The following is a 19,299-nucleotide window of genomic DNA, read 5'->3' as shown; positions in this document are numbered from 1 at the left end:
GGAAAGGACAGGGCCGCTCCTGTTAGGTCCAGAGCTCACAGAGGCAGCTGAGTTGGGCTGGGAGGGAAAGGACAGGTCCGGTCCGGTCCAGAGCTCATTGGCGAGGCTGAACTGGACCAGGGGGCAAGGACAGGTCCGGTCCTGTCCAGAGCGCACAGAGGCAGTTGAGTTGGGCCGGGAAGGAAAGGATAGGTCCGGTTCTGTCAGGTCCAGAGCGCACAGGAAAGTCTGAGTTGGGCCAGGGAAGGAAGGACAGGTCCGGTCCGGTCCGGAGCGCACGGCCGGGGAGAGGAGCAGCGCCGAGCCCAGCGGATGTCGGAGCCGGGACCCGGGATACGGGAGGCAGCGGTCAGAGGTAGGATGTGGGTTGGACCGTCTGGGGGTCTGCGGATGAAGAGGAGGAGATGGAGGAGGGGTCCAGTCCCGTCCCTTCCCCCGGGGTCAGGCCTGCATCGGGGATGCTCGGGGCCTCGAGGGGTTGGGGCTGCAACAGCTGTCGTCCGGCTCCCCTTCTCCAGGGAGGCAGAATTTCTTAAGCGTTTACAATGTGCCAGTCACTGTCCTAAGCGCTGGGCTGTATTCCAGCACATGAGATTGGACCCAGTCCCACGTGGGGCTCACCGCCTCAATCCCCCCTTTACAGATGAGGGGACTGAGGCCCAGAGAAGTGAAGTGGCTTGTCCAAAGTCACACAGCAGACGAAATGGAGGTGGGGGGGGGGCGGGAGGGTGAGGCGGAATTAGAACTCATGTCCTGTGACTGCCAAGCCTGGGTTCTTTCCACTAGAAAAGGCTGCTTCTCAGCGTGACTCAGTGACTCCGGGCTTGGGAGTCAGAGGTGGTGGGTTCTAATCCCGGTTCCGCCACTTGCCAGCCGTGTGACTTTGGGCAAGTCGCTTAACTTCTCGGTGTCTCAGTTCCCTCATCTGTCAAATGGGGATTAAGACTGCGAGCCCCATATGGGACAACCTGATGACCTTGTTTCCCCGCCCCCCCCAGCGCTTAGAACAATGCTTGGCACCTAGTAAGCGCTTAACAAAACACCATCATTATCTTCTAGACAGCGAGCCCATTGTTGGGTAGGGATTGTCTCTGTTGCCGAATTGTACTTTCCAAGCGCTTAGTACAGTGCTCTGCACACAGTAAGAGCTCAATAAATACTATTGAATAAACAAATACCATTATTATTATTATTATTCTCATGCCCCGGGGCACTGGTTCCCGGCGATTCCTAGCGCTGCCTTGGTGGTGGTAGGACTGGCCGCAGGATTAGGGGAGATTGTGGCTAACCCCAAGCAGCGGGGCCCGGGGCTCCTGGCTACAGCCGCCTGATGGATGCCCTTCCCGGGGTGGCATTGAAAACCGTGTCCTCAATCCGTGCCACCCCCCAAGGCCTAGAGGACCGGATTTCAGGAGAGACCCCCCTGACCAGGCTAAACCCACCCGAAGGAGTCTGACTCTGATCCACTAAGGTCTTCTCCCTGGAGGCTCCTAGAGTGCTAAAGGATGAAGAGGGAAAGGAAGGATAATCCGTTGACTTTTTCCCGTTGCTTCCCCCCCAGGGATGGAATTAAATGCCTCTTATCCCCCATCGCTGTGGTCCTCCCCTGCCTTGCTGCTGAGTCTGGGAGGGGAGAACAGACGAGGGAGGGCTGGGGGAGATGGGAATAATAATAATAATAATGATGGCATTAGTTAAGCGCTTACTATGTGCCAAGCGCTGGTGGAGCTACAGGGTTAGCAGGTTGTCCCGCGTGGGACTCACAGTCTTCATCCTCAATTTACAGATGAGGTAACTGAGGCCCAGTGAAGTGAAGTGACTTGCCCCAAATCACACAGCTGACAAGTGGTGGAGTCGGGATTAGAACCCACAACCTCTGGCTCCCAAGCCCGGGCTCTTTCCACTAAGCCACCTACTCGGCTTTACAGGAGGGGGAAAGTTCTTTCCGGGAAAATAAAAAGAAAACCCCAACTCCCTCAAGCTGCTCTTGGAAACGATTGAACCTTAGATCAGGGTGACAAACCATTTCATTGTTCGGCTTTGTTTATTTATCTATTTATGTTTGCCCCGTCAAATAGGAACAGAATTAGTCTGGCAGGGGCCGGTGTTTGGGGAAAGGCACATGAGGGTGTAAACGGGCAGACTGAAATTTCAGTGCTTTTTTTCTCACTCTGAGTATTGGTGTCTGTCTCCCCCCCCCCCCCCCCCCCCCCCCCACCTCTAGACTGCGAGTTTTTAGTGGGCAGGGATTGTCGTTATTGCTGTATTGCACTTTCCAAGCGCTTAGTACAGTGTCCAGTAAGCGCTCAATATATACCATTGAATGAACTCCCCCGAACTGGCATATGACTTGGGAAGAGAGCCTTGTTCACATGTGGAATCTGTCACTGGTTTTCTTCTGACTGCTTTCTACTACAATAGCATTTTTTCATGTCCTTCACCTTGGCCATCGTCAGTATCTATTGAGCACCTATTAAATGCAATGCACTGTCCTGAATGCTTGGACCACAATCGATGTTAAAAAAAACGCAGGATGTGAATATCTAATAGGGATGACATGTGGGCTTCCAATCAGGGATTTTTCAAGTGTTTCAGGCAATTTTTAAAAGGAAATGTTTAGGACACTCGAAACTGGAGTGATTCATGCTGAATACTGGAGCCCTGAAAGAGGAAGTGTTACGGCATATATAAATTATTGGTGAAGTGGAAGGCTTCTGCCTTAATTTCTCACCTTTCAAGGATGTGGATTATATTACTCTGCTTTTTCAGCTATAAATATATTATTACTGGTGCTATTAAAACTCACTTATTATCCAGTGAACGTTTTGCAGCTGAAGAGTTCAAGTTAAACTATTCATAATGCTTTTTTAGTTTAATTTCTACATGAAAGTTCATGCACACTAACTCAGCACCATCCATTCTCTAAAATTTACACAGGTTTCATTTAAAGAGCTGGGGTTGGTTTACTTTTAGCTAACGTTAAACATGTGTTATCTCTTCTCATCTGATCTCCAATCATTGTGACTCTCAACACATGATTAGCAGAATTAATTGTAGCATTACATTTTGTATCAATTAATTAATCTACTTTGTGGGGTTTTTTGGGGGGGCTCGGTAGTATTGAAAATAGAAAACAATGTTTTTTATGCTTGTGGATGAGGGCAGAAAAAGTTAGATGTAAGGAGTTGGGCTGTGTCATCAGTGGCAGAAGGGTTTTCATTGAAGAGTGGGGCAGGAATCTCAAACAGCTGGCAAGCATATGTAAACAACAGGGTTCATAGCCCTTGCCATAAATGGGGTTCGCACATAGAAATGATAGAAGTGATGCAAGCATTTTGTAGTGAGCTGTTCCTGCCCCCTCCCCCTTCTTCCTGCCTACTTTCTTGTTCTACCTGTGTTCCAGAAAAACACTTTAGGCAGATGGCTCTGTACAAACCACCCTCACTACAGGCAATCCTTCTGAGCCCATTCTCAGTCGTGAAGTCTTTGTGATGAGCCTGAAGCTCATTTTAGCAAGGAAATTACCTCCATTTGTTTTGAAACACATCCCAGATAATATTGGTTGGCCCAATCTGCTGTCTGTTATATAAAGGTTAAATTGATTTTTTTCCCATTTCACTTGTTAGTATTTCCCTTGTTGATAATGTGAATGAGCACATATCTGCAGCTTTGAAATAAACTTTTAAGTAAATTACTGCTCCAAACAGTAAATTATACATTTGAAAATAAGGCCGTGGTCAGGGTAGTCTGTGAAAAACCTGCCTTTAACCTTATATGCCATCTTCCTTACCCTCCACTGTTCAAAAGAGGAGGCAGAACTGGCTATTTTAGTTATTTTGACTAATCTAATGCATATAACAAGCTTTTTAGAAGTTTAGACATCGCAGATATGCTTAAATTTTGTTTTCCAAGCTTGAAAGACATTTTTACTTCATTAACTATATATCCACTTAGATTTTAATCTCTCACCCTCATTTCTACTGCAATCTGGGACAAGCTATTTCTCAAGAGTTTATGATACTCTTGTCATTTTTCTCACCTCTCATTGTGCCAGAACAAGATCTATTGTGTACATTTGAATGTTCCTCATTTCTGATGAACATGAGATCTATCGATTCATAAAAAAATTATGATTTAGAATGGAAGCCTACTTATAATCATTATTTGAGATTAGTTTAAAGCAGCAAATATGTGAAGTAATTTTCTTAATTTCAAATGGTTTTAGCTACTTGATTTTAATACTCCAAACATTGCCACTGATCAGTATCTGGGTGCTGATCTTAAGTGTCCAGGACTCTGGATTGTGTTCTAGTAAGATGCACCCTGGATTTATATATAATATGTGCATGTGTGTAAATATGTATACGTGTGTGTATATATATTACTAGATATATATGCATATACTTTCTTTAAGGACCATGACCACTGCCATCACTGAGTTAGACCAGTGGTTAATCCAGTCTGGTTTTCCATCTCCAAAAGTGGCATTGTTTAGAAGAAAAGTAGGATTGTTGTCCTTTCTACATTAGCAAACAACCATCTGCTGTTCTACCATTAGAAAGTGAAACATTGATGTTTACTATGTTGAACCAGTAGGGTCTCTGGTACTAAAAACACCAGAGCTAAGTGAAGGAAAAAAAACCAAAAACAACTTAATTAGTGAATCAGCAGTGACCACTGAAAACCTATCCCTCAGGATGCTCAGTATTCTGCGTCATTGGAGACATTGGGCCAATTTCATGGAAGTGGTCCTTGTAATATCATCTCTTCAGGCTGTGTGGGAGTCTTTAGCTTGGCTTTTTTTTGAAGTTGGTATTAAATATTCTGTTTTAGGAGGGGTGAGAGGAGGTTTATTTACTATTCAATGGGAAGCAGTGTCTAGTGGAAAGAGCAAAGATCTAGGAGTCAGAGGTTCTAATCCTGGCTCTGCCACTTGGTGTGACCTTGGGCAAATCACTGGGCCTCAGTTTCCTTATCTGTAAACTGTGGATTAAAATTGTGTCCAACTCGATTATCTTGTAGCTACCCCAGTGCTTAGTGGAGTGCCTGGCACATAGTAAATGCTTAACAAGTATCACAATTACCATTATTATTATTAATATTATTATTACTAACCAAGCTCTTGTATTTTGAACTCCAAACTATCAGAGGCCAGAACCCTTGGCTTTTTTTTTTCCCTCTCTAATTCCCTCTGTGCTTTGCAGATAAGATGAACAGATGTACCCATGCAAGTAAGAGTGAGACTATTGTTTACTGTGTGCAGAGTACTGCACTAAGCACTGGGGAAAACAGACACAGATGGGAAAGTAAGGCATGGTTCTTGCAATGTAAAAGCAAGGTGGGGAAGAGTTTTGTGACAGGCACAAGAGGAAAGATGAAATATTGTTAATACGATACAACATAGAAGAAAATGTTCAACGTTAAACAATCCCAGGGGTAAAGAGGACCTCTTGGGACCTTAGGGTGCTGCAACCTGCCACTCAGATCATCCAGATTTTTTGGTTGAGACGATCTCAAAATGGTAGGATCTTTGTCCTCTCCTGCTGTAAAATTTTCAACACAAGTTTGTGTCCTGAAACTCTGATTGAAAAAAGTGGTCAGTTGCATTTGTGCGTGCATCTAGCAGAGAGGAGGGTTGTGCACGGAAGTGCCCACATCCAATATGAATCTCCTTTCTGATATGAGAGGGTGGGGATCCGGGGAGACAAACATGACAGGTTTGGATGAGTTGTGGGGGGCTGTGCAGGCCTGTAGGTCTCAATAGGTTGGACAGGTCTGGCAGAAGGAAAGGACAGTTCACCTAAGACCAGTATTACTATTGTTTTTGCAGGCTGGGCAGAAGCAGAGGGGTCGGTTCTAGGCTAACTGACCTTTCACTAAATCAGTGGTATTTATAGAGCACTTACTGAGTAGAGTACACTGTACTAAGTGTATTGGAGAGAACAATAGAAAGAGAAGACCTGATCCCTGTTCTGGAACTCACAGGATAATGCCTTCAGGATAATGCCTTCACCTGAGCTGCTAGGAGGAAGAGGTTGAGGAGGCAGCAGCAATGGAGAAACCAGATGTGTTGCCTCCATCCTTCTCTCCCTTCTCTTTCTGCCCCCCCCCAATCTCTTTCCCTTGCCCACTCTTTCCTCATCTTCCCCTCCTGCCAGCCTTGTCCCTGCCCAAACCCCAATTCCCATTCAGCCTGAGGTAACTATGTTTTGGGCCAACTTGCCAATAAAACGCTATATTTCTATGGTGCATTGAGGAAGTTTTGTTGTTGAGAAGATTGGATAATTTCTCAAGCTCAAGGAAGAATAAACTATTTGCATCAAGTGTAGAATTTGGAATATTAAAAATGCAGAATGTAAATCTCTTCAATGATTTTTCATTATGGCTGGGAGATCAAGCTAACACCATTTTGAGGGTAAAGCTATTTTTGTAGTCCTCCCCTTCCTAGCAAAAAAACCTGAATTTTTAGCAAGGGTTGTCTACCCAGTGTGCTGTTCTTTCCTGTATTTTGTTCCCAAGGATCCAGTTACCAATTCATTGATTTATTCATTTTTGCCCTCTTCATCCACTGTTTTACAACCCGTAATCTTTGCTTCTTACTGTGCCTCGATCTTTACTCTCTCACCTTCAACTCACACCTTCCCCACTCCCTGGAACTTCTCCTCTCAAATCCGCCAGACCACATAGTTCAACTCATGTTCAAAGCTTTCCCTGAAGTCCCACTTACATCTGGCAGCTTTTCCCCAAGTAACACACACAATATGTAAAGTTACTAGTTCAGTTATTGGTTTAGTGGATAGAACACAGGTTTGGGTCCTAATCCCAGTTCCGCCACTTATCTGCTATGTGACCTTGGGTAAGTCACTTAACTTCTCTGTGCCAGTTACCTTATCTGTGAAAAATGGGGATTAAGAGTGTGGGCCTAAGGTAGGACAGGGACTGTGTTCAATCTGATTAATTTATGTCTTAATCCAATGTTTAGCACAGTGTTTGGCTCATAATAAGCGTTTAACAAAGTATCATTATTTTTATTTGTTTTTCTATACTCTATTATTCAGCTTTATGGGTATCTTCCCCTTGATCCCTCTATAAATAATACATCCCTGCCTGTCTCCTCCATTAGGTTGTAAATTCCTCGAGGACAAGGACTGTATACTCTTCCAAGCACTTAGTAATGTATTAGGCACACAAGAAGCTTTCAAATACTTTTGATGCTGATGAAGTTGAGAAGCAGCATAGGCCTGGTAGTCAGAAGGACCTGGGTTCTAATCCTAACCCTACAACTTGTCTGTTGTATAATCAGGGGCAAGTCACTTAACTTCTCTGGGCCTCAGTTCCATCACCTCTAAAATGGGGACTAGAATTTGTGAGCCCCATGTGGAACATGGACTGTGTCCAACTTGATTAGTTTGTATCTACCTCAATATTTAGTACACTGCTTAGAACATAGAAAGTGCTTAACAAATACCATTTTTTTAAAAAAAGTGAAATTATCATTGGCTTTATTAATTTTTTTTACAAATCCACTTTTAATTAACACCCTGCCTCAGGAAATTTCTGTAAGACATTGGGCCAGTGGGAAACCTGACTTTTAAAATGTTGTTGCCTTATACACAGTTTATTCACAACATTTATTCCTCAAGGAGAATGGAAAGAGGCTCTTTCTTAAGTAGTGAGGTAAATGGAAGAAACTTGTTGAGTGGAGTCTGGTGAAAATGAGCTGAACTGGCTGGGCTATTCCTAGGCTGGTGTGGAATGGGACAAATGGTGGGAAATGTCATTCATTCAATAGTATTTATTAAGCACTTGTGTGCAGAGCACTGTACTAAGCACTTAAAGTACGGGTCGAGGGAGTGGTGGAATTACTGCTGGTTCTGATAGACCTTCCTTCTTCACCCCCACCACCCACTCTTCACCCCAGAGAGAGTCCCTGCTTTCAGCACCATTAGTTTCGAGGTTGACTTTGTCCTGTACTTAGAAGTTCTTCTCCTTGCTGGGAATGTCTCAGCATATAATAATATTAATAATAGTGGTATTTATTAAGTGCTTACTATGTGCAAAGCACTGTTCTAAGTGCTGGGGGACACAAGGTGATCAGGTTGTCCCACGTGGGGCTCACAGTTTTAAACCCTATTTTACAGATGAGGTAACTGAGGCAGAGAGAAGTTAAGTGACTTGCCCAAAGTCACACATCTGGCAAGTGGAGGAGCCGAGATTAGAACCCATGACCTCTGTCTCCCAAGCCCAGACTCTCTCCACTGAGCCACGCTGCTTCTCAGCATTCTCATAGGAATGTCTCCCATCCCCACCCAGCCCAAGATGTGGATCAATCATATTTATTGAGAGCTGACTTAGTACAGTCCTCTGCCCTTGTGAGCAGGGAAGATGTCTATTATATTGTTATATTGTAACCCTCCCCAAGCACTTAGTACAGTCGTCTGCCAAAGTGCTTGGGAGGGTTACAATATAACAATATAATAGACACCTTCCCTGCTCACAAGGTGAGACCAGGGCAATTCCCTAGTTCTTCGTACCCCAGGGAAAACCCTGTGAACTGATCCTGCTCATTATCGTCAAGACAAAGGGAAGGTACCGGAGAGCTCTGAGATCCCAGGAGGATAGATCGTTTTATCAATCAAACGTATGTTTACTGTGAGCAGAGCACTGTACTAAGCGCCTGGGAGACTACAATATAACAGTCGGTAGATGTGTTCCCTGCCTTCAAGGAGCTTATGGGCTAGAGGGGGAGACAGATATTAGCATAAATAAATCACAGATATGCACGTAAGTGCTGTGGGGTTGAGGATAGGGGGAATAAAGGGTGTAATCCAAATGCCAGGGTGAGGCAGAAGGGCTTGGGAGAAGAGGAATGAGGGTTTAGGTGGGGAAGGCCTCTTGGAGGGGATGTGCTTTGAGGGGAGAGTGATCATCTGTCAGATATGAAGGGGCAGTCCAGGTATTACTAACTCCTTGTTTGTCTTATCTTTCTTCACTCTGCAATGCAAATTCTGTTTAGTCCACTTAGATAATCAAACAAATCATTCCTTTTATGGAGCAACAAACTAATGCATTTGTTAAAATAGAATATTACCTTACTCTATTTGTAGTTCATTTCAAAGTAAACAGAAACTCTTGGGTGTCCACACCTTGACAATATACGAAAGTAGTTGCTCTTGTTTCTCGTGTCCTCCAAGAGTCTTACTGACAAAAATGTGACGCAGTTGTCCAAATAAGAATCCCATGCGAAAGACGTGATGAGACTTTTGAGACCCTGAAAATCAAGGAACCAAAAGGAAGCTTTCCACATAGTAGTTTTGAACTTGAAGGAATGTTAGTCTTAATGAATCTTTTCCATCAAAAAGTAGTTATTTTTCTGTGATATATAATTTGATATCCATCTGGTCTTTGTATAATGCAGATCTAATTGCTTTTTGCAAGCTCTTACTCGGATTACTAGAACAGTTTGTAGATGCATGCAATGCAGTGAGGTCGGAGCACACCATATTTGTCCAGTGGGAAATTAACTTATTACTATTTGTTCTTAGAGGCCTTATTGTATTACACTATTGTCCTGGATAGACTATTGTTCTTTTCTCATCTCTTTACAATTTTATTTTATGTGTTCCTGTTACTAATTTTCTTTCCTTTGCAGTTTATAATACCATTTTGGTTTAAAGTACAAAGAAAGGGCAAGCAATCATGCACTTTCAAATGATGCTTGTAATATATTATTCATTCCATCGTATTGATTGAGTGCTTACTGTGTGCATAGCACTGTACCAAGTGCTTGGAAAGTACAATTCGGCAATAGTATAGCACCAATGCCATCATCCAGGTATATGCAGATTTAATGTCAAATATTTGAGTAGGGTTTAATTTTCCTAGGTTCCTTCTTCCACTACATAGGACCCAAGCTCAATTTCTCTCTTCATGGCCATATTTTAATGCTTTTTCTAAAGGTCAATGCAAAGGTGATAATCTCTTTTATGAATGCTAAGACCTGAACTTCTTGTTCCCCACATAATAAGAATTAAACCATTTGTTCTGTTTCCTCTGAATTAATGCGATATTTAATCTTTCTTCTAAAAAAATTCTCAGGGATCATTTGCTTTTTTTTTTAGAATATTTTTAGACTGAACCTAAAAACATTCAGCTGATTTACATTAACATTTGCTACAATGTTGTAAAAAAAACTTTGACACTTTGGCATTTGATTTATGTGGTTCTTAGGAAATAATAATGGTGGTAATTCATATTATTACTTGAGAGTATGGATGATTAAGATGCTAAGTACTATTTTCGTTTGAGTACATTTTCCTCTAGCAGGTTCTTTGGGAGTTTCAAAAAGTAGAGAGGACATTTCTGAAAAGTCACTGATTGAGGGAAAGATTTTAGCTTTTAGCCTTTTTGGATTGGTGACTGGGCCCTATCACTCCGAATGTTTTCCCCTTTTTTTCCAGTAGATCAGTGGTATTTAACACACCTACTAAGAATCCCACACAGGCTCCCTGTGGCTCGGCAGCATCAAACACAAACTTCTCACAATAACTTCAAGGCTCACCATCACCCGGCTCCACCTTACCTAATCAGCTCTCATCCACCCGCTGCTTTCTTTGTTCTTTGCTCTTGACCCTCCCACCCAACCTTCAGCCCTCCTGTCACAGAATTTAGATCTCCTCATCTTCAAAGTCCTCCTAAAAATCCCATCTCCTCTGGCAAGGTTTCCCTGATTTATTTCCCAACACCCTGGTAGTAATGGTATTTAGTAAGTGGTTCAGAGCTGGGAATTAGGCATGGTTCCTGTCCCTTAGGGGGATTCACAATCTAAAAATAAAAAGGGTAGAGAGGACTGGCCAAAATCACCAGCACAAAGACAAACAGGTACTTTGGCTAAGGGAACACAAATACCCTCAAAGTGACCATTGCAGCAGCCACGTTACAGCCTTCCTGAAGTTTTGTAGAGACAACTTTTATTATTCCTTTCTTTTAAAATCATTCATTTGAGCACTCCAGCTGTAAACACTTTTATATTTGCAAATAAAATCAAGGGGGCTAATGAATCTCTAGCCCCAACAGTACTCAAAGTTTGAAGATGGTATCTGCCCTCAGGATGTTTACGATCTAATCGCATTTCATGAGGCCCAGGACCCCAGATCAATCAATCAGTGGTATTTATTGAGTGTTTACTCCATGCAGAGCACTGCACTTGGAAAAGTAAAATCACCTCTTTCAAATTTCTAAAGGCTGTCTGCGATAATTTATGCTATTTCTCCAAGTTAAAAAGGGCAGGCCCTTGGATACTGATGCACCAGACACATAAAAAATAGTTTGGCTAGGAAATTACACTAAAATTAATATATATGCCATGTGGCCTAGTGGAAAGTGCATAGGCCTGAGAGTCAGAGGACCTGGGTTCTAATCCCAGCTGTCCCTTAACTTTTTGGTGTCTCTCAACCTCATCTGTAAAATAGGGATTATGACTGTAAACCCCATGTGGAACAGGGACTGTGTCCAACCCGATTAGCTTGTATCTACCCCAGAGTTTAGCACAGTGCCTGGCTCATAGTAAGTGCTTAAAGTATTAAAACTTTCAATTCAGTTGCAAAAACTTAGTTCTCTTCAGGTGATTAAAAGGAACCTTCTTTTGTAGTGTTCAAATCATCCTTCGGTAAGCAGTTAAGTTCTATGGGGCTTTGAAATTTCTCCTTGGTTAAATAGCTCCATAGTTTTATTCTGGGTAGCAGAAATATGATCTTTTCTAACATCTAAATCTTTAACTTCAAAAACTGCATTTCAAGATGCTAGAATTTTTCCCCCCGACTCTTGTTCTACTCACTAATCACTGAATCTGTCTTAATCAGAATATTAGCAGCAATACCTACTAGGAAGAGCACGGGCCAGGGAGTCATTCATTCATTCATTCAGTAGTATTTATTGAGCGCTTACTATGTGCAGAGCACTGTACTAAGCGCTTGGAATGTATAAATCGGTAACAGAGACAGTCCCTGCCCTTTGACGGGCTTATAGTCTAATCAGGGGAGACAGACAAGAACAATGGCAATAAATAGAATCGAGGGGAAGAATATCTCATTAAAACAATAGCAAATAAATAGAATCAAGGTGATGTATATCTCATTAACAAAATAAATAGGGTAATGAAAATATATACAGTTGAGCGGACGAGTACAGTGCTGAGGGGATGGGATGGGAGAGGGGGAGGAGCAGAGGGAAAGAGGGGAGAAGAGGGTTTAGCTGTGGAGTCAGATGACCTGGGTTCTAATTTGGGCTCTGCCAATGGCTTTTTGGAGAAGTTGTGATTTTAGAAGGGTTTTGCATATGGGGAAAGTGATGGTCTATAAAATATGGAAGAGGAAGGAGTTCCAGGCAGGAGGGAGGGTGAGCATAAGGTCAGTGACTAGAGAGACAAGAGCAAGGCACCCTGGAATAAATTGGTATAAGGAGGGAAGTTTGTGGGCTGGGTTGTAGTGGGAAAGGCACAAAGATCAATAGCAGGAAGAAAGCTGATTTTGAATGCTTTAAAGTTGATGGTAGGGAGTGTTTCCTTGGTAAGGAGATGGATGGGAAACTATTGGAGGTTTGTGGAGAAATGTGTACAGAATTTTTTTTTCTAAAGAAAAGTAATATGAGTAGCAGTGTGAACTATGGATTGGAGTGAGATGAACAGAAGGCAGGGAATCAGCAAGGAGGCTGGAGGCAGTATTTGAGATGGGATAAACCCATGGCTTGAATCAGTATGGTAGCACTGGATGGGGAGGAAGTGGGGAGATTATGGAGATATGAAAAAGATCCAGCAAGAGTTCATGACTGACTAAATATGGGGTGGAAGGAGAATGATATAACAAATCTAATTCCAAGGTTGTAGGCTTATGAGAGGAGGATGCTACATAAATCAACGGAGATGGGAAAATCTTGCAGAGGAGAGGGTTTGTGAGAGAAGATGAGGAATTTTGTTTTAGCACTCTGTCTCTGCAGCCGTATTTGTGTTCCTATGATAATGGAATGTGCAGGGTACAGGTAGAAAAGTAACACGGGCTGTTAGGAGGCATATAGTCATAATCATCTAAGGTAGGGTGAATAAAAGTTTACCAGCAGTACACTACGTACCTTTCTCTTTGGAGATTAATTAGGTGTTTCAAGTACTAGATAGAGCACAGAGTACACTAGATGAAATAAGTCTTGAAAGCTCTCAGTTCCAAAATATGAACTATTTACTCACAGAAAATGGTCTTTATGGTTGCCACAAAGAATAAAATTGAATTATCTGAGGTGTATAATTACAAAACTCTGGTCAAAAAGTTATTTGTCCAGAGAACTTAACAGGACAGTAACTTCCTGAAATAGGTGGTTCTTTACTTGGATTGTACATTTTGTTAAAAGTAGTAATTTTTTTTTTTTACCCCATCTGTGCTGTGTAAATAAAACAATCTTAACTGGTACAGTGACCTAACACTGTTCTCTTCTATATTACTTGTGAAATAAACTCCTCCCAAATAGCAGCAAAGTGGTGCTGATTTCAGGACAGCAACAATTAACCATCTGAATAGACATGTTTCCAAATCCCCCGAAACTCTCAGTATAGAATTCTAAGAAAAGTACTGGAATTGCCATCTACTGTGTGCCATTCTGTCCAATCTGTGATTATCTGACTAAAATGGTTTCTCCTCCCCTCAGTGAACTATTTTGAAAGGAAAATATGCTATGAAAAGCAAAGGCTGAAATAATACAACCCTGATTTATGAATGTTTATCACTTTTATTAATTATACCTCACAGTGAGCATGATTGTTTCTTATTTGCAGGGGTTCCTGAGTTCATATAAATGAGGCAAAGGTATTGTGAAATAGAACAGTGCCATACTGTATAAATTTTATACTTTTGTACCTGTAGAAAACCTTTCTCCCCTTCAAAGTATAGTTAGATTGATCACATTGTTAAATTTATATAAATATAACATCATTAACAATTAACTAAACTTTTCAATAAAATATTTAAGAAATAACTACTAGAGTCAAACTAATCAAAATCCAATTTTATAACTAAGAATATGTTTCCACAACAGGTGCCAACTCAGCAGGAACAATAAAGATGTAAATGCTCCCAGAGGTTTTTGAAATGGATCCCCAGCCTCACATCCCAGGTCTCTGACAAAACCTGAGCTTAGCCAATCAGAGTTGAAAAGATCCAAAATGGACGTTTTCTGCCCTGTTGATTCTTGGAAATCTGTCTCCTCCCACTCCTCAGTCCTGCCCCAATCTCACCCCGTAAACTAAAAATCAAAACCTGGCACCCAGGGCTGCTATTATTGGGGTGGCAAATGGGAGTATTCTAGAGGAACAGGAAGTACAGCAGCTGAGGACATGACCTATAAGGCAGAACAGAGAACTGAGAAGTTCACTTGTAGGTAATTCAAACATGAAGAGCAGTGTGATTTAGGAATTAGAGGACCTGGGTTCCAATCATGATTCTGACACTTGGCTCCTGGGTAACCTTGAGCAAGTCAGTTAACGTCTGTGTGCCTCAGTTACCTCATCTGTAAAATCGGGTTTAAGACTGGGAGCCCTATGTGGTATTTGGACTGGGTCCAACTTGATATCTTGTATCTACCCTAGCACTTAGTACAGTGTCTGGTACATAGTAAGTGCTTGAATGCTAAAAATAACCCTATAAAAATGTGGTTTCCTAAAATACAAAATAATTTGGGTCCTCACTGACCCCCCCTACAACAGTTACCAGTTCTGAACCAAAGGAAAACATTATTTCTCAAGGAAGTGATAGGACTCTTATGCCTGTATTTTGGAGACCCTGTGGTATGTGAATTTATGAAATTTCATCTTGAGGGAATGTGCGGTGGGCTATAAGAATAACAGATGGTGATATTCAATTAACTACTAATTGTCTTATTAAAGCCAACTCAGTCCATAGACATATAGGCCATTTTCTAAAGTGGTGCTCTATACCGTGCCTTTAAAAAAAAAAAAGGCCATCTTAATTGAGCTCCTTCATGATATGATGGATATGATCTGTTTATTCCCTGACCCTGCTGCATATAGTAACCATCTTTTTCAAGGAAGACAAAAAACTCTTCCGGATATTTAATATGCCAGTTGCTTGACATAAAATGCATTTATTTCCTTACTTGCAGGATCAACTTGCAAATATGAAACTGATGAGCTTAATTTTTCCAGGGCCAAGAATTATTCTCTGAATACTATGCTGGGTACTCTGGGAAAAGAATGAATTATTTCAGGCCACTAGGGAACTCTTTAATGGCTCCATATACATATTTCATAGGCTACAGCACTGCACTAATCAATCCACTAATAGTCAGAAGCAGTTCATTCTCCTGCCAAAACAACTAACTTTGTACCAGGGAGTATCCCTAAGCATGGGAACATTATTGCTTGTCATCACTAACCTGGACTGTATTCAGCAGAGTTCTTTTAACTTCTGAGTGATCTTAAAAGATGGTCTAATAACAGAGTGCAGCATTACAGATGACTGCTCATTTCTTCAAGAATTGGTAAATTTGACATGAAGAATTACAAACTTCGTAGGTCTTAGGGCACAACTTCAAGATAATGAAGCATAGATCTGAGGTGCTGTTCAAATGCCTCCATTACCTTTTTCTCTATGGAGCAAGAAGGAAATCTCAGGATTTTACAGGTACTAACATGATTACCTTTAAACAGGAGAAGAATGGGAAAATCTGGCATAGGCAAACAAATGATTTCACCATCCTGTATCATTGGCAAAATGTATACTACTGGTTCTTTGGATTTAGTATAGCTGAACAGTCCCTAGGATAGCGTGTAAATTTCAACTACAGTGATAGAAGTATGCTTTTTTTTAATAGCTCATCCCTATAAGGAACAACAGCATATTTATCCTCAGTTGATGGAAACCAGTTCATAGGACTATTGACACACACTGTCCCTTAATATTGAAGTTGGTTACCAACTTCTTAAGTGATTTCCAAAATAGGTTGTCTGGAGATATGGTCATGCCTTGTCTAAGATGTGTTCCATCCTAGTCAGAGTATTATTAGTCTCTGTTTTACTCTAAAGCTGTCATGCCTGCGAGACCTAAAGGATGGGTCAGTTAGGTGTCACTTTGGTCAAGGGAGCATCTGGTGACCTGTGACCAGCTGCTCAGTTACTGCTCTCATTGGTCACTAGTGTCACCCACCCCCCAAAATAAAAAAAAACCAAAATAGAAAACACACGCGCACATACGTAAGTCAGGTTAATCAGAGATTGGGTAGTCATCTCACTTGAGAAAAAAAAAAATACCTCCCTGAAGGCCGGTTTTAGTAGTCATAAATTTCTGAGTTCACTGCAAGCATGAGCAAGGGGCAGCTGGTAGGTTCTCACTGAGGGAAGGTCTTTGAGATCTTTCCAGGCACACTGTCAACAGTACTGCCCTCGTTTTCTGAGTACAGTGACAGCTGTTACTTCATGGGTTGCAAAGACAAATAATGAGACAATTTCACTAGGCTTTATCATGTCTCTCTGCTTTCCCATCAGTAGCACTGTCATGGAGAACACTAAGATTTTAATTAAGATAAATGGCATGGATTCTGGAAACTCCCCTAGCTTTTGTCAGGTGGTGTGGGAGCCTGCCTTCTGCACTGTAGCAATTACTGTATCAGTGTATTAGATGGTACTTAAGACATATATTAGTCTGTCAGCTTGTTAGGGGCAGGGAATGTGTCTGCTAATTCTCCTGTATTCTCCCAAATCCTTAATGTAGTGTTCTGCACATAGGAAGCTGTCATTAAATACCACTGATTGAGTAGGAGTTTTCAAGAAATGAATCAAAGATGGGAGACTGGTGAAACTGGAAACATATGGAATCTCATGATTTGAGAACAAGAAAGGATTTTTTTTTATCAACCAATCAATCCTATCTACTGAACACTTACTGCATGCAGAGCACCGTACTAAGCACTTTGGAGAGTACAATACAACAGAGTTGGTAGATATGTTCCCTGCCCAAATTGAGTTCACAGTCTGGAGGGGGAGACAGACTTTCATATGAATAAATAAATTAAGCTATGTACATAAGTGCTATGGGGCTGAGGGAGAGGGGAATAAAAGGAGCAAATCTGGGCAGGCAGAACATATGGTCGTTAGCCCTCCCTCAGACAGGACAGCTCCACGATACATCCCGTCTAGGACTGTAAGCCCGTCACTGGGCAGGGATTGTCTCTATCTGTTGCTGAATTATACATTCCAAGCTCTTAGTACAGTGCTCTGCACATAGTAAGCGCTCAATAAATACTATTGAATGAATGAATGACTCTGAAGTCACACCAGGATCCTTGGGGAATTCTGTGGATGGCTGTTTTTCTGAACCCCTCTGTGGATGTCAGTGGTCCACTACTATCCCTAGCTTTGACCCCTATAGATTGGGTTATCCATACTGAACCTTTTATATGTGAATGGATCCAAACCCCTCCTGAATGGACTAGGTTGGGAGTTGGGGGGGTGGGGCAATAATTCTAGCTCTTTAACCAGATGAAGAAGAAAAAGCAAAAATCTCATTGCTTGGACACTTTATCCATTATCAATGGATTTTTATCCAAAATTTCCAGGTTTTATCAAAAGTGTGGATTAGTGGGGGATGGAGGAGCATCAATCAATCAATCATATTTATTGTTTGGGAGGGGTAAAGGATGCCTTGATCTCATTTCTGGCCTGGGGGGACTCATGGAGGGTCCTGGATGATCCTTCCCCGCAGCCCAAAATAGGACGCTGGAGGCTTCTTGTCCGCCACCAGCTCTGTTCTCCTAGAGGGACAGTGCCGGGACTTGGAGGGAGGAGGATCTTTTGTTTGCCTCAAACTATCAAGCCACACACCAAAAATCAATTTGGATAATACCCAACAAGTGCCCATATATTTTTCACGTTCCTTTTTGGAATGTAGGCACTAACACTGATAAATTCCCTGGGGAAATTAGAAAAAATAACATTTTAAGGATTATTCTCCAGCCAGGTTGTGTGTAGTATTCAAATGGAGTCAGTGTCCTTAGTATGGGTGATCTATCCGGGACTTGCCTGCCTCAGCACAACAAGAGGTGAGGCTTTGCGTACACTGTGAACAAAAGCTCTGAGTTCTAATTCCGATGCTGCCGACCCTTGTCCTCGGGCGATTTGCTGAACTCTTATGAAGTTTCTGCATGACTTACATGGCTTATACAGCTCCACTTTTCCCTAAAAATGTGAAAGGAAGTACATATTGCTGTGCCCACATAGAGCAACTGGAGCTTTTGAGAAGTCTCAAGGGAAATCCAGTATGATCAGTCTCTTTCAGGATAGAATGATTCTGCATCAAACAGGAACTCTTCATTATTGACTTTAAGGCTTTCAGTAAGTTTTCTCCTCCTACCTATCTGCGCTCCTCTCCCACTTCAACCCCCACCCCCCATAACCCCCCTTTCCCAGCCATCTTCACTCCTCTAACACCAACCAACTCACTATGGCACCTCTCATCTCTCTTGCTCCTGAGTCCCGAGTGGAACTCTTCCCCTTCATATCTGACAGGCCACAACTCTCCCTGTCTTCTGGGACTGTAAGCCCGTTGTGGGCAGGGAATCTGACTGTTTATTGCTGTATTGTACTCTCCTAAGCACTTAATAAAGTGCTCTGCACACAGTAAATGCTCAGTAAATATGAATGAATGAATGCAAGCCCTACTAAAGTCATTTTTCCTCCAGGAAGCCATCCCTGAATAACATTTCACCTTGCCAGTTTATTTTTCTTCCCCTTTGCATCACATTTGCACTTTGGTCCATAGCCCACTACGTGCTGTGTCGTTACTCAACCTACCCCCACAGCGTTTATGTATATATCCATCTGTACTTTATTTTCATGTCTATCTCTCCCACTGTATTGCAGGGTGCTTGCAGGCAGAGATCTTATTGTACTCTTCCAAGTGGTTAGTATAACTCTGCACATATTAAGGGCTCGGTAAATACAAACTGACTGATTGATAATAGCCCCAGTCACACAAAGAAATACCCAATGTGCTAGATTCTAATACTCAACAAAGGCAGGGTACTTGTCTTCTCGACTTAGGCTATTAGGTCAGTGAGTTGGGAAAATGGCCTGGATATTAAAATTTCCATCACCAATTCATTCCAAACCTATTAGTTCTCAGTAGTTGCTGGAGAGAAGCAGCAGAGCATAGTGAGTAGAATGTGGGTCTGGGAGGCAGAAGGTCATGAGTTCTAATCCCAGCTCTGCCACTTGTCTGCTGTGTGAGCTTGGGCAAGTCCCTT

General features: G+C 42.1%; 1 protein-coding gene across 1 annotated transcript in view; it reads left to right on the top strand.

Moving 5' to 3' along the window:
• Positions 1 to 277: 277 nt before the first annotated feature.
• ATP8B1 (ATPase phospholipid transporting 8B1) overlaps positions 278 to 19,299 on the top strand; it is a 121,720-nt gene continuing 102,698 nt past the window's right edge. The window contains exon 1 of the mRNA XM_029060969.2: positions 278 to 355. The gene's annotated coding sequence lies outside the window, so the exon portion shown is untranslated. The remainder of the gene's footprint in view (positions 356 to 19,299) is intronic.

The sequence above is a fragment of the Ornithorhynchus anatinus genome, chromosome 3, assembly GCF_004115215.2.
Source record: "Ornithorhynchus anatinus isolate Pmale09 chromosome 3, mOrnAna1.pri.v4, whole genome shotgun sequence".
NCBI classification, from domain to species: domain Eukaryota; kingdom Metazoa; phylum Chordata; class Mammalia; order Monotremata; family Ornithorhynchidae; genus Ornithorhynchus; species Ornithorhynchus anatinus.
The sequence above is the reverse complement of the archived record's forward strand: the minus strand, read 5'-3'. Positions and strand labels throughout refer to the sequence as shown.